Raw genomic sequence first — 12,912 nt, 5'->3', positions numbered from 1 at the left:
TCAGGAAGGGAGATTTTGTTTGTAATTTTTTTTTCCATCTTACAAGAGAAATTCGAATTATTTTTTTTTCAATGTATCTTGAATGCATCTTGTTCTTTGTTTCCAGATTAAACAGAAATTCATATACTGAAAACTTGGTTTGTGCTTTTGGTATGCTCCTCTTAGAAAGACAGCTGAGGCTTCTTCACACAGTATTTTGGCTTTTGTGGGCTTCTACCCAAAGACATAGACTAAATGTCTTTTCCCCTGCTCCTGAACTTCTACTGTGTGTCCCTATGTGAATCAGAGCTACAGCTCAGGGTGCAGATATCCTGATCTGAAACAATCCATTCCTATAGCCTCCTTCCACCTCTTACCCAGACAGGGTTTCTGTTGTTCTATACCAGGAGCTGGGTATCTAAACACCTTTATGTATCTCAGCACAGCTGTCTTAAACTCCTGACATAAAAGAGTTTGATGTCTGCTTTGCATAAAACTGTATTTTTCTTCCATGAATTTTCCATGAAGGTATTCTGTCCTTCATTTTCTACTGTTATTATAGGCAAGTGAAGAAAACATGTTTCAAAAACACTCCCTGTCATTTATCTCAGAAAGACTGTATTTCAGCCACCTATTAGTCTGAAGAAAAATGTAGGCATTAGTGGCTTGTTTTTGTCCTAAATTGGTTATTTAATATATAGCTATACTGTAGCATGTTTATTAGAATTTAGTGCCAAGTCTGAAATTGCTTCAGCTTAGATGGCAGGAGTCTACTCTTGTTTACACTAATTTTACTCCAGTATGACTACATTCAATAGCAAGGAGTTGCTCCTAACTTCTACCAGAACAAAAGAGAGAAGGATCAGGCTGGGATGTTCATCACTATGCTTTACTAAAATTGCCTTTCAGTCCTTGCACTAAATCCATGTTTGGTACTACTCTTTTTGATTGTTTAAGATTAAATCATGCATGGAAATTCAGTGCTAGCCATCAAAGTCATTTGAAATCCATGTTAAGGAATTTATGAAACTGTTTTCTACACAGAAAACTGTGTTTTAGAATATTGCCTTGCACCTACTATTTTAATGTATTATTTCCTTTCTATTATATTTGCACTTGGATCTTACTGCAAAATTGTTACAACTCTTTCTTGGAGAACAAATGGTAGGGAGTGAGGGAAAGACTGGGAAAAGAAAACAGCCTAAGTTATAAATCATCCTTTTTCCTCCTCTCTCCTTTGCAGACTTCCTTTCCCTGAGGGAATTAGGCTTAGACATGCTGCCTGTACCTGTAACCCAAACATGCAAGGGATCATGCAGGGACATGCAAGCCATGTATGGCTTATTCCCATGTGACTACACCAGGTTACCCTTTGGTAGACTGCCTATTGGGAATGGCAACTGGCATAATTTAATTTGTTAGTATAGACATAGACTAAAACTGGTGACAGTGCTAAAAATTGCAATTTTGTTCTACATCCTTATTCTCAAGGGTGTGAAATGAAGTTTTTGTCTCTAGCAACAAAGCTTCCCATGAAGCTACACTACCAGAATATGGGAATCAAGGGAGATGAATTTAGAGATAGCCCTGAAATCACATAACATATAAGCTATCATTATTTGTGCCTTTTCCAAGAGTTCTGACCCTTTCTTCTATACCATGCCAAATATTGTAGTTTTAGGATGAAGCAGCCGTAATCCACACAGCTTTGGACACAGCTGATCCCCAAAGCCTGCATCAAGTAATTCTGTGTGGAAAAGAATCCAAATCCCATTTAGTTAAAGTCTTCCAACTATTTTTATTTTTTATTTTTACAAAAAGGAGAAAAATGATTTTCAGATTTTAGTTTAAAATGGTTATGTTAATAACAACACTTTTTAGTACAGACTAGGAAATGGTACTACTTTATTTTTATTAGTTTTTATTTTTCACACTGTGAAAATTCACTGTGTGAATTTACTAAGTGGTAAGACAATGACTGCTTTATATTAGAAATGCCCTCATATACTTCCATAAAATGTTAATACTGTGATGTTGTTGTGTATTGTACCTTTCTGAGCAGAACAACTAGACAGGTGTTTCTAACAATAGGAGGAGAAAATTGGTGGAAGTGAGAATAGACCACTCTTCTTATAATGGACATCTTGAGCATCTCATTCTATACCAAAACTAATGCCACTTACACTATGCAACAGTCAAAATAGGAGGCAAAAGGTACAAGTACATTAATGTTTATTCTTGGCGTCATAAAAATGTTCAGTCTTGTGACTTTGGGAGAAACCTAAAATTTACCAAAGCCTATTTGGAACTTCAAAGCTTTCCTTTGCAAGGTTTATCTTCAAAATTCAATAAATAAATAAAAAATAAGGCTTGTCATAAAGATAAAAAGCTAAAACATAGCTTTTAAGTTTCATTTCACATTCATTTCAAATGGGTAGCTGATAACCCTCATAGCTGCTCCTAATCTGACTATTACCTTGCAGATTTTTCATTTCAGCTGCCACAAAATCTTGTCTCCTGTTTCAAACACACAGTAAAATCTTGCCTCGTGACACTTGTATTCCAAGTGTCTTTGCAAGCAGAGGTAAGCTCATGGCAGTTGCACTTTGAGAGGTGTACTAGTAAAAATAATAATAATAATAATAAAAAAAAAAAAAAACAAAAGTCTTTCAGTACCACTGAACTGCTTCCAACTGCCTCAGAGCATAGCACAAAATCACATCTGTCTGCAAAAATCTGTGTGGTGATGATCTGAGTGTTGTATGAACAAAGCCTGCATTTGAGATTTAGTTAGAAATTTTGAAAAGATGGAGAACCTACCATTCCTCACAAAACTTTGTTTCTTGGGCTAATTATCTTTACTGTGGTTTTCTGGCTGATTTCTCATTTGCATTTGTTTGGATCTGTTCCTTGGTACTACTTAAGTACCTTCTATTTCCTCCCTTTGGAGGTATTTATGAACCACAATCAAGTTGCTTCTCAGTTATCTTTTTTTTGATAAATGAAACAGATTGCACTCATTAGATTTGTTTGTTTTATCCAACTGTTGTTTTTGATCATAAATTAGACTTGTAAACTTTCTAGGGTACTGACCATCTTTTGGAAATAGTTGTGCATAACATCTAGTAAAGCAAAGCCTGAATCCCAAGTGAAGACTCTGGTTTTTGACAAGTTTTTGACAAGTTAGCATTGAATCAGTAAAGCTGCTGTTGAAACTTTTGTTTCCTTGGAATGTATACAAGCACGTATGTCAAATTTTCTCTTCCACCTTATTCCTTTTAAGCCTACAATTTCACTGCATTATGTCTTGTCATAAAAGTGCTTCTATCACAGGCAAGCTTTGATAGTTTTTGGTGAATGGACTACAAATCAACTCAAGCTCAGTTTAATTCAGTGAAATAAAGTCTATTAACTGGTGATGGTTCAGTTGCTCAAAGATTCAATTCTTATCTTATGTAAATCATTCATACTTCTCCAGGTCTAAAGTGCATATGTTAGAATTTAATCATTCTCCATTGTAGTTTTAGAAAATTAAATTCATAAAGAGATATTTTATTCATTTTAAGGTATATTTTTAGAATATGCTACTGCAAGTTGTCATTAAATATAGGTGTATATATAGTTATAGTTCTATATAAGTTCTCGACTACATGAGTAGGAAGTGTTTGATGTTTTAGAGCAGTGTCACAGAGATGGTATTTTCTGACCTTATATCAGTCATTCTACAATTAGAGATAAACCTGTGATTTTTGTACCTGGGAAAACTTTAATGCAATATGAACATGCGAAAAGAGCAAATTACAAGGGCCAGACTCTCTGTGATGTAAATTTTCTTTTTTTTTTTTCCCTTTTTTTCTCTGTTGTTTTTTCAGTTGTTTGATTGTTTGTGTGTGTGTGTGTGTGTTTGTTTGTTTTTGTTTTTAAGCTTAGTGAGAACACCCGTAATTAACAAAAGGAAAATGATCAGAATGATGTTGCAAGGAAAAGCAGTTTTCTGGCTGAGAGAAAACCTGTGAATTGAAAACATGACACTGAACTGCAGTAGCAATTGAAATATTTGGCTGAGCTAGTATACCATAGACAGGTTGGTGCTTATGGTTCCAGACCAATAAAATAAAACTCACTGTGTTATTGGTTTATATTTTCCTTGAAGAAGCTTTGTCTGAAAGGGTAATTTATACTTTTTTTTTTAAGAGTTATGCTTCGGAGTAGAAGGGCATAAAATAAAAGACATGCTTTGATAGATGATCTATTTTTAGATCATCAGCTAGAACACGGAATAATAATATTTAAGTTACTACTGGGGGAAAAAGGATGAACGATTCAATTGCTGGGTTGTGTCGACAGTTGTCTTCCTAACTTGTCAGCCTTCTGTAATTAGGTAGACGTATTTTTCTAAACTATTTTAATCAAATTATATAGTGAATTTAGTGATTGTGGCAGGAATGTAATGAATTCTGAAAGCTTAATCTGAATAAACATGCAAGTTTAATGAAATTTTATACTCACCCAGACTCTGAATACTATAAGAAATCATACCTCCCGAACTGAAACATAAAAAATAAAATAAAATAAAATAAAAAATGCTGAGGAATCTGTTTTTAAAAACAGAGTTGGATATTTGGGGATGAGTTGCTAGTTCTTCCAGATTTGTTCTAAAATTTTTAACAGTCTCTATGTGATTCAGGTCCTCTGTTTTTAATTTGGTGTAATGATTATATTTTAAGTTACTTTTCATAAAATCATAGAATGATTTATGTTGGAAAAGACCTCCAAGATCATCAAGTCCAACCATTAACCTACCACTGCCAAGTCTACCACTGCATCATGTCCCTAAGCACCACATCCAAAAGTCTTTTGAATACCTCCAGGGATGGTGACTCAGCTACTTTTCTGGGCAGCCTGTTCCAATGCCTCACCACCCATTCAGTGAAGAATTTTTTCCTAATATCCAACCTAAACCTCCCCTGGCACAACTTGAGGCCTTTTCCTCTTATCCTATCACTTGTTGCTTGGGAGGAGAGATCAACCCTCACCCCACTACAACCTACTGTAAGGTAGTTATAGAGAGTGATAAAGTCTCCCCTGAGCCAGTTCAATGAGTGGACCTTGCTCAGTTTTACACAGTCCAGATCTCCTTATTTTCCTATTGTGATTTTTTTTTTTTTTCTCACTGGCTATTGTTTTTAGATTGGGATGGAGATTCTGGAGATACTGTATGCCATTTTGCTTTCAAATTTAGGTTCTGAAATTATGCAGCATATTTTGGTTGATATCTACATATACGAGTACCCAAACTGGCAAAATTCCACTTACTTTTCTCTTTTGCAATTTCTTAAAACAAATATTTGTCTTTCTAAAGCCCTGCAAGGAAACAAAGTATAAGAACGTGTTAGAATCCCTTTACTCCCCTCATGCTATGCCTGTATCTAGGCCAGTTCTCCACTTTTGTTAGTCTGTAAGAGGGACTGTTGGCTGTCTATTAACCATAAGATCATGGTAGCTTATCATTTTTAGTACTACTTTCAGATTGAACCCTATGACTCTCAGCCCAGAATCTACATCAACGCCTTTATTATTTTCATTGCAGACTTTTCTGCCAGCGTAAGAACTCTAGTAAGAGTTCAGTAGTTCATTGCAAAAAATCGCATCTGAAGTAGGCAGTTTAAGCCATGCTGTGCCAAATGTATCACACCCTAGAAACTAAACAATCCTTCGTCTGTACTGAAATTGAGTATGAAACAATATAAAAGGGGAAACTATAAACTCAGGTTATAAAAACTGCATGATTTACAATACTCTATTTGATCCTACTCTAACCCCTATACTAATAGATGATGGGAAAGAAGGAGAATCTCCTCTAAACTGCATACACAGGTTAACAAAGAGGAGACAATATAAGAATAAGTGCAGATGGAAAATAACAATTGTTGCTTCTTTATGCCAAGGACAAATTCTGCTGTGCTGAATAATTTCTTAGCCCATGTGTAGTTTCTTCCTGTTTGCCTAGAAGACCTGACAGTTAATGAACTCAAATGCTAAGGGCATAATAATTGATGTGTCTCTCTGATCCACTGATTAATTATACAACAAAACTGATCAATCAGTGCTATTCTCCATTTTGTCTTTCCTGAAAAACTGCTGAGGAAATGGTGTTGCTTTCTCACTTCTTTTTAATTAGCTTTTTCTTTTCCCTATCAAGTCTCAGTGTTTCACAATTACATCACCTTGAAACAGTTTCCTGGAGCTAAGGGTTATCCTTTAGAACTACTCCTAAGAAATCTTTCAAGTAGATGTCTGCAGGTTTGGCTAGAAAAGTAGGCACTAATTTTTATTTATTTTTTTTTTTTAAAAGGGAATTTAAGATTTGTCAGCTATATAAGGTACAGTTCCAGATGATCTGGCCAGTAAATCACTCATTTGAACAGAAGGTCTCTCTTTAATAGCAGATACTGAAACCAAATCTACTTCTTTCAAATGTCTATAAAGGAAAACAAATCCTTTAAGGACATATAAGTAGAAATGGTGTTGAAATTAAAAAGAAAATACAAAAAATATTTATAGGATAAGCATTCTGTGAAATACTTCTCTATTGATTTTATTTGTGGTCTTAACTAGAACCCATGAAAGTGGTGTTTGAGCCCATAAGAAAGTGAATTAATTCTATTATTTTGAATATTTGATATTCAGGCCAGATTTTTTTCAGTTAACAGCATTGTTAAGGCAAAGGAGGCCACCCTGGAAACTGTAGGGGTACAAGATTGTTCTTGTATTGTTCTTCTTCTAAACACACCAGCTGATTATCAGTACTCTGGCACCCTTGGCAGCTTATTTCAAATTTCAAGTTCATTCAGAGATGCTTTTTAGAACACCATAAGTTCTTCCATGTTTGCAGTGTTGCTTGACTTACAGTGTGCACATTCCCTTACAGCTTAAGAAATGCTTAGATTTAAATGTTTTTTAAAATCCTATGTAAAAACTTTAAATTATTATTTTGCTCTTAATTAAAAAAAAAAAAGTAGTTGTGAAGGTTTTATTTTCCTTACATGTGATGTATAATATAAAAATAGATTATTAGTTTGGAGAATCACCTCCCCTCCTAGAAATCAAGTATTTTTTAAAAAAGCATTCTGATGATGAAATTTAATATAGCCACCTTAAGGGAACACAAACCAACACACAAACAAAAAGTCGATGTCATAACTGTATTTAATCTGGTAAATATACATATAACTAATATATCTCTGAGCTAACATGAGTTCTTGAAAGACTTAGGTATTAAGATAATAGGATAAATTAGGTGTGAAGGGACCTCAGGAGGTCTCTAGACCAAAATCCTGCTTAAAGTGATCAATTACAGGGTCAGACCAGGTTGCTCAGGGCTATATCCCTTTTGGGTCTTGAAAACCTTCAGGGAAGGAGATAACACATTTGTAGACAACACACTCTTTTGCCTGAATGTCCTCATGGTGAAAAGTTTATCCTTATAACCAGTCTGAATCTCTTTATTTTCCACTTATGTCTCCTGTCTCTCACCTTCCCACACAGATTACTGTGAAGAGCTTGTCTCCACCTTCTCAGTGACCTCCTTACAGTTTACTGGAGGGTGCTGCTCAATTACCGCAATGCCATCTCTTCTCAAAGAGTCAGAAAGGTTTGGGTTGAAAGAACTTTGAGGATCATCTAGTTCACACCTGCCTTCCATGAACAGGGACATCTTTCACACGCCCTTGTAAAAGACCCTTCATCTTTCTTATAAGCCTGCTTTAAGTATTGAAAGGCTGCAAGAATGTCTCAAAAGGAGACTTTTATTCTTCAGGCTAAACAATCCCAACTCTCAGAGATTCTCTTCTATCTTCACAGGAGAAGTATTCCAGCCCTCTGTGACCTTTCTCTGGACTCAATCTAACAGGCCCCTGTCATTGTTTTTCTGGGGACCCCAGAGCTGAACAAAGTACTCCAGGCGGTGTCTCACAAGGGTAGCATAGAGGGGAACGATTACCTCCCTTGACCTGCTAGCTACACTTCTTTTGATGCAGACCACAGTATATTTGGCTTTCTGGGCTGCAAGTGCACACTGCTGATTCATGTCCCATTTTTCATCCACCAATACTCCCAAATCCTTCTCCACAGGGCTACTTTCAGTCTCATTCATCCCTCTGTCTGAACTAGTGTTTGAGATTGCCATGCCCTTGGTGCAGTACCTTTCACTTGGGCTTGTTGAACTTCATGAGCTTCATATGGATGGGTTCATGGTTCTCTGGGCTGAACAAGACCCAGTCCCTCAGCTTCTGGTCATGGACTGTGTTCCAGCTGCAAGAATCTTGGTAGCCTCCACTGACCTTGCAGTTTATTGATTTTAGATCAAAGATTCTGCTAGACACATTTCCTCTGACTTCAAAGGGGATGCAGTTTGATCATTCAGTGCTTGGATATTTTCATTTGGGTTACTTAGGTAGAGATTTATCGCTCTGAAGTTAATTTTCAGGGTGAGGGTACAGACTGTACATTTGACTTTCAAAATCATGAAAGAAGGTGGGATTACAGAAGTGTGGCTCAGAAGTTCATGCAAACAAAACTGATGTATTCAAAGGAGACATAAGGATGCTTTTGTTAATGGTGATATTTTTTGTATTCTTGCAATATCACATTCACAAATGCATCCAGATTTGGCACTCATCTGCATTCTATCAAATATTTTGCTGGCCCTCCAAATTGTCTGTATGAATCAATAGTGCAATCCATAGCTTTATGGGCTGCCAGGTGAAAATAAATAAATAAATAGATAGATAAATAAAAATCATACAGTTTGCACCATACCTGCCTGAAAAAGCAAAGTCACATATTCCTTTGTGTGGAGAGAGTAATCACTGTAAAGGTAAAGTGTATGCAATTTCCAAATGCCAAATTCTATAGAGAGAAAAATACTACTTTGCTTTGTGCTTTTCAGCTAGCTGAGGCCCTCTCATATGACAGGCCATAATCAATAAATCATACACCAGTTGTGCTGATTCTCTATGTCAGGTCATACCTCTCCATTTCAGTTTCCAGTTTCTTACAGAGTATTCACTTGTGTTCTATTGTTATAGCATTCCACCTCCTCAATGTCAATTTAAAATATGTTATTTTTAGGCCAAAGAAATTGTGATACACCTGTTCTGTTCCCCTCTCTATCACCCCACCCCCACCTCCACCCCCCCACCCCCCCAAGCAAAACAGGACAAAACAACTATTTCATTGGCCAACTTCAAAGCAGGGAGATGGAAAGAGAGAGGTCCTCTGCCTGAACTCCAGTCACTGCGATATACCAAGAAGGCTCTGTGAGCACATGTTGTTCGTAGTAGCCAAAGAGGTACCATGATATCAATTTGTCAAAACTGATCAGTAATAGCTTGTAGAATTTCATGAAAAAGTTCTTGTGGTAGAACAATATTTATTTCTCTCTTCCATAAGCAATTACTAACTCAGTCAGCTCAACTGTCTGATTCTCTGTCTCATTTAATGTATCTCATTACATTAACTCTCTTACTTAATGCATCAGAAATCTAGATGGCTAGGCTGTGTTTATCACTGTAGCCAGACCCTGAACTCAGTAGGTTGCTCCAAAATGTTAAGTCAAGGACAGTTAAATGCCTCCAAGCGCCTACATTAATTCTGGCTCCACTTCCTAACCCTTGGGTTCACTCATCTTTCCCTTGACTCCAGTGTTCTCTGTGTAACTTCAGGAAAACTCTGATCTCTACTTTCTCATTTCCAATGGTAAAGGAGGGATGCTAGTAATTGTGTACAGCTCAGTGGTGTTTTGAGTATTGGTTAATATTTTTGCACCTTCAAAGTCATAAAGATGACATACACATTTAACCATGCACTGTAGTTCCTAAGTATTGTAACTAGGGACTTTGAAATTAATAGCATATTTATAAACATCAATGCTGTTTTATTTTGTTGTCAGCAGTCACATTTTTCATAGTGAATGAACATTCAGCCAATGAAATAACTTGGAGAAAAGCCCTTTTCTGGATCCTCCAAGGACTGTCCTTCAAATAATGTTCTTAACTGAAGAATAACATTGACACAATCACCTCCAGCACTCTTAAATGACTGATGATTCAACTTGTGGCTGACAAACCTGGAGATGTGTGGCCATCTGCTTATTTTTGTCCTTTCTCTCTCTCCCCTCCCCTTTCTTTTTTTTTTTTTTTTTGGTTTGTTTTCCTCTTTTTTTTTTCTTTTTTTCCTCTGTACTGTTTAGAGCTCACTTTATACAGCCTGTCCGCCTCCATCTCTTCGCCCTCCTCTTCTAGTGCAATGAATTCTTCTTCAAGCTCAGTTTTTCTGCCTTGCATTTAACTATTGGTTTCCATCAGTACAGAAATTGTGTTTTGAAGCTTGAGCAACTACCACAGTTAGCTCAGCTCTTAATGTTTTTGAATGGTTATAAACAAGAGGGCATTTTCACCTTTCTTTTTTTTTTTTTTCCCCCTTCAAAATCTGTTCATTTAGGGCAGTTTTTGGGTGTTGTGGTGTTTGTTTTTGTTTTGTTTTATTTTTAAAAAGTGGTCACAGAAGACTGGGAAAAGAGGGTTAGTGTAATGTGGATATTTCTGAAAGCAATGTTCTCCTCTCTTCCAAAAACATTATTTCACATGCCTACACAATATTCAGAGCCTGTGGAATTGTGGATATGTTTCTTTGCATAAGGTCTCAAATTCATCTTCCCTAAATTAAAGGAATTTATCTAAGAACTGGAATCTAGTGACATTTGACACAGTTTAGGAAATCCAAGACCACTTTATGGTACTGGTCAATATGACATTAAATTCAGAGCATATTCACTTTCTTATGGAGCAGCAGCTGGTAGTCATATGAGATATTGTACTTTGAGAAGCACTTCTTTAAGGTGAGAGTGATGAAGCACTGGCACAGATTGCCCAGACAGGTTGTGGAGTCTCCTCCTTGGAGATCATCAAAAGCCACCTGGACATGGTTGTGAGCAACCTGCTGTAGGTGTCCGTTTTTGAGCGGAAGGGTTGGATGAGACAATGTGCAGAGGTCCTTTCCAACCTCAGCTGTTACGTAATTCTGTGAAGTTTCCTATCAAGCTCTTATTAGCTTTAAGGGTAGAAGGAAGAGGCTTTGTTCAACTGAGGATAATTTCCTGTGCCTAGCTTTGACAATTCTCCCCCTCCGCACTCTTGTCTCTCCCCCGCCCCATCTGTCTCCCTCTCTTCCCCCATCTCCATTTCTCTTTTCCTCTCCCTCTCTTTCTCCCCACTTCCTCTCTCTCTGTCTCTCCTCTCTTTTCCTCTCCCTCTCTCTCTCCCCTCTTTCTCTCTGTCCCTCCTCTCTCTTTCCCTCTCCCCATCCCCTCCCACTCCTTCTCTCTCCCCCCTCTCCCCCCCCTTCCCTCTTTCTCTTTCTTTATCCTTCTCCCCCTACATCTCTTTCATTTTTTTCCCTCTTTCCCTTCTTCCCTGCCATGCTTATTTATTCCTAAACACATGGCGCATTCTGTGAGTTCTTTTTTTTTGACTTCTTCCTCTTCTTGCCCAAATTACTAGATGTTTCTGAAGTATAGATCCTCACATTTTGGTAAATATGGTACATCTCTAATATTAGATACTCAGAGTAATTTGGAACAGTACAGTGTCTTAAGCTATCTATATCAGGTCTAGCCTTTAAGTAGTATATAATGAACTTCAGATGACTTTTTTTTTTTTTCTTCTGAGAGCTTCCATTACATAAAAATGAATCAGTAACCTCCCTCAGTTTTTTATTCATCCTGAAAACATAGGACTGTAGAACATTGCTTTTTACAGAATAAATAAGAGGACTTTCTCCCTGATGAGCATTACATAGAAAATCATTTTTACTCATTCACATGGCCTGAAAACAATGTTATTTGAGATAACGTTAATGGATCAGAGCTGTGAAAAATTATCTGTGAAATGTTCTCTTCACATTCTCTTTTTCACTATCTCAAATCAAAAATTTATAATGGAGGGTTTTTTTTAGTGGTTTATATTTTAAACCACAATAAGGGGGAAATCTCATTTGTCCATGAAAATGTCCAAACAGTAAGCCAACCTGAGTCCCATTAATATTTTCCAGTGACTGGAAAAGGAGAAAATCAGATTTTTAAAAAGGAAAAAAGGAACAACCAGTGAACAACAGACCAGTCAGTCTAACCTCTGTGCCCAGCAAGATCATGGAGCAGAGCCTCCTGGAAACTATGCTACAGAACACGGGAAATAAGGAGGTGATTGGTGACAGCCAATATGGCTTCACTGAGGGAAGACTGTGTCTGAAAAATCTGGAGGCCTACTATAATGGAGCTATGGCATTGATGGATAGGGGGAGAGAAACTGACATCATCTACCTAGATTCATGCAAAGCACTTTACTCTGTTCCCCAAGGTATCTTTGTCTCTGAATTGGAGAGACATGGATTTGATGGATGGACCACTCAACGGGTCAGGAATTAGCTGGATGGTCACACTCAAAGAGTTGCAGTCAATGGCTCAATGTCCAGGTGGAGATCAGTCATGAGTGGTGTTCCTCAGGGGTCAGTATTAAGACTGGCACTGTTTAACATCTTTGTCAGTGACATGGACAGTGAAGTTGAGCGCACCCTCAGCAAGTTTGCTGATGACACCAAGCTGTGTGGTGCAGTCGACATGTTGGAGAGAAGGGATTCCATCCAGAGGAACCTTGACAGGCATGAGAGGTGGGCCTGTAGGAACCTCATGAGGTTCAACATGGCGAAGTGCAAGGTCCTGAACCTGGGTCAGGACAATCCCAAGCACAAATACACACTGGGTAGAGAATGGATTGAGAGCACCCCTGTGAAAGAGAACTTGGGGTTGTTGGTGGATGAGAAGCTCAACATGTCCCATCAATTTGTGCTTGCAGCCCAGAAAGCCAACCGTATCCT

Source organism: Anser brachyrhynchus, assembly GCF_964034855.1.
Source record: "Anser brachyrhynchus genome assembly, chromosome: 2".
In the NCBI taxonomy this organism is placed as follows: Eukaryota; Metazoa; Chordata; class Aves; order Anseriformes; family Anatidae; genus Anser; species Anser brachyrhynchus.
This window is presented reverse-complemented; position numbering follows the sequence as displayed.